This window comes from Plectropomus leopardus, chromosome 1 (assembly GCF_026936395.1).
Source record: "Plectropomus leopardus strain MGB_pleo_1.0 chromosome 1, ASM2693639v1, whole genome shotgun sequence".
Lineage (NCBI taxonomy): Eukaryota > Metazoa > Chordata > Actinopteri > Perciformes > Serranidae > Plectropomus > Plectropomus leopardus.
The window spans coordinates 340142-344810 of NC_142176.1; positions in this window are offsets into that span (position 1 = coordinate 340142).

Below are 4669 nucleotides of genomic sequence, written 5' to 3' on the forward strand. Positions count from 1 at the left end.
TCTATTTTACAGACGTGTCTGATGTTGTTTCTGTGAATTTGGCAGTACATCCAACCAGTCTGAAGAGCTGCTGTCAGGTTCAGATCCCGCTGAGGACGATGAGCTTCACGAGACGGGTTTCCATTAACCGTCAAATTGCGATTATAAATATGCTAATGTAAGCACAGCAGTTCAAAAGAAAAACCTCCCATTTATTGTAAAAAAGTTGTGACGCTGGCATGAGGTGGTACTTCAGGCGATTGTAAAAGTCATATTTGAGGTTGGTTGGATGCAACGTGTCCAACACAAAGATGCGTGAGCGATCAGCATTTATCTGCTCACAGCGTCTCCGTCACGGCGCTTCACACCTGTATTCCTCCGTGTGGTTTAATGAAGACGCAGATGAACTCTTTCCTTCCGTTGAAGTTCGGTTAAATCTGCAGATTACGTGAACTGATTTTGTTGTGTTTTTGGTGCAGTGATGATGACGATGACGATGACGATGGTGGTGATGGTGATGATGATGATGATGATGTGAAGGCTGCTCTGTGGACACTGTCTCTGAACAACACCAGGTGTGTGTGTGTGTGTGTATGCGATAGTGTGTGTATGTGTGTGTCGGTAATCCTCCTCCGCTCCGCGGTGCACCGGGACAAAGGCTGGATGTGTTTGGGCCGGCGCTCCGCCTCCACACGGAGGACGGGGGGTTCAGCTGAACCAGAACAACATGTTCAGCAAATCTGTGTCACATTCTCTGCTGCCCAGTAAACACTGGAGACACGCCAGCAGAGACCACACACACACACACACACACACACACACACACTGAACACACACACACACACACACACACTGAACACTGAACACACACACACACACACACACACACACACACACACACTGAACACACACACACACACACACTGAACACACACACACACACACACACACTGAACACACACACACACACACACACACTGAACACTGAACACACACACACACACACACACACACTGAAGACACACACACACACACACACACACACACTGCACACACACACACACACACACACACACACTGAACACTGAACACACACACACACACACTGAACACACACTGAACACTGAACACACACACACACACACACACACACACACACTGACACACACACACACTGAACAATGAACACACACACACACACACACACACACACACACACACTGAACACACACACACACACACACACACACACACACACAGAACACTGAACACACACACACACACACACACACACACTGAACACACACACACACACAGAACACACACACACACACACACACACTGAACACTGAACACACACACACACACACACACACACACTGAACACACACACACACACTGAACAATGAACACACACACACACACACACACACACACACACACACTGAACACTGAACACACACACACACACACACACACACACACCGAACACTGAACACACACACACACACACACACACTGAACACACACACACACACACACACACACACACTGAACACACACACACACACACACACACACACACACACTGAACACACACACACACACACACACACTGAACACACACACACACACTGAACACTGAACACACACACACACACTGAACACTGAACACACACACACACACTGAACACTGAACACACACACACACACACACACACACTGAACACTGAACACACACACACACACACACACACACTGAACACACACACACACACACACACTGAACACTGAACACTGAACACACACACACACACACTGAACACTGAACACTGAACACACACACACGCACACTGAACACTGAACACTGAACACACACACACACGCACACACACACTGAACACTGAACACACACACACACACACTGAACACAGAACACTAAACACACACACACACACACACACTGAACACTGAACACACACACACACTGAACACTGAACACACACACACTGAACACTGAACACAAACACACACACTGAACACTGAACACACACACACACACACACACACACACTGAACACTGAACACACACACACACACACACACACACACTGAACACACACACACACTGAACACTGAACACACACACACTGAACACTGAACACTGAACACACACACACACACACTGAACATTGAACACACACACACACACACACACTGAACACACCCACACACACACTGAACACTCAACACACACACACACACACACACACTGAACACTGAACACACACACACACACACACACACTGAACACACACACACACACACACACACACACTGAACACTGAACACACACACACACACACACACACATTGAACACTGAACATACACACACACACACTGAACACTGAACACACACACACTGAACACACACACACACACCAAACACAGACACACACTCGACACACACTGAACACACACACACACACACACTGAACACTGAACACACACACACTGAACACACACACACACACCAAACACAGACACACACACACTGGACACACACTGAACACACACACACTAAACACTGGAGACACGCCAGCAGAGACCAAACACACACAGACACACACTAAACCCACGTACACACTGAACACACACACACACACACATACACACTGAACACTGAACACACACACACACACACTGAACACACACACACACACACACACACTGAACACTGAACACACACACTGAACACTGAACACACACACACACACACACTGAACACACACACACACACACACACACACTGAACACACACACACACACACTGAACACACACACACACACACACACACACACACTGAACACTGAAGCACTAGCATCATGTGTCCTCCACGCCGTCCTCATGTCCCCTGAGCCAGGCCCCGTCCTCAGACACGCGGTCCTCATGTCCTCAGACACGCTGTCCTCATGTCCTCAGACACGCGGTCCTCATGTCCTCAGACACGCCGTCCTCATGTCCTCAGACACGCCGTCCTCATGTCCTCAGACACGCCGTCCTCATGTCCTCAGACACGCCGTCCTCATGTCCTCAGACACGCCGTCCTCATGTCCTCTGCAGCTCTATAGAGTTCTGCTCCATAAACAGACTTTATGACCCACATGTCTTAAACAGGTGAGCCTGCTTTATGAAAAACACGCTTAACACGCTCCATTTACACTCTGGACTCTGCTGCACCTCCTCCTCTGTGTCCTTCTCTGTGTCCTCCTCTGCGTCCTCCTCCTGCCTCCTCCTCCTCTGTGTCCTCTTCCCCTATGTCCTCCTCTGTGTCCTCCTCCTCTGTGTCCTCTTCCCCTATGTCCTCCTCTGTGTCCTCCTCTGTGTCCTCCTCCTGCCTCCTTCCTCCATGGCTCCTCACAGGTCTCTGACTCACGCCCCAAACCTGCCAGCCCGACGTGTTCTCGTCCAAAAACACTTTTATTAAAGCTTAAAATGTTGGCCTCACATGCAGAGGTCTTACTTTAATATCCAACACACACGCACACACACACGCACACACACACACACACACGCACGCACGTTTTTATGCTCCAAAGTCCAGAAACAACAAGTCATAAAAACCTAAAATCAAAGCTGGTTTGTCTTTTTGTTTCTGCTGAAGGTCAAAAAATCAGCAGGTTGGGTTGAACGGGTTCATCCTGACAGGAAGAGACGATGACAGTTAAGGTCTTTGCTCACTGAGTCCGTCTTTTTCGGATGCGTTTTTCAGAACCGTAATCCGACAACAAAAACATCACGGACTCAAACCTCGCACATCAAGTCCGATGTGTTTATTGTTCTGGCAAATGCAAAAATTCACAGTATGAGATCGAAATTAAGTCTTCAAGCAGTGAAGAAGAGTTTGTGTCTCTTTCACTCCCCGAAAACAGAAAACGAAAACACAAAAGAGAGCAAGACGAGAGCGAGGAGAGTTTCACCTGCTGGTGAAGGAGCTGAGCCCAGGTGTGCTTCAGCGGTCCAGTTTGACTCAGTCAGCTGGCTGAAGTCCTTCGATCAGCAGTCTCCATCTCATCATTCTGCTCGTCCCGAAATCAAAATACCGTGGTGTTTTCATTCACTACGGCAGCTGTTTTTTCAGCTGTTCGGAAAAAAATAATGACGGACAAAAGTTTCGGAGTCAGCGGGCAAACATGATTGACACAGCATGAGATCTTTTTTTTTTTAATAAACTTCAAAATTCAGACGAAAAAAATGGACTCAGTGTGCAAAGACCTTAACTGTGATCAGTTTACAGCTCCGACAGTTAAACACATCATCCAGCAGAGAGGACCCCACCTCGGGGACGCTCAGTCCTTCATACTGTGTACTTTTACTACATCTTCAGGGTAAAGTGGTCTTGCTGCAGACCTGTGCAGTCCTTTATACTGTGTACTTTTACTCCATCTTCAGGGTAAAGTGGTCTTGCTGCAGACCTGTGCAGTCTTTCATACTGTGTACTTTTGGGGGTCAGGGGTGAATGGAACCTGCAGTGCGGCACTTAAACTACAAAAAGACTGTAAAATGACGGCAGCGTGTTGTGTCTGTTGGCAGTGCTTTAGCAGAAAGCTGTGAACTCTCTCTGGAGTCGTCACTGTTACGTTATGTTACATATCTCATGTTTTATATTACTGTTATGAAGTGAACTG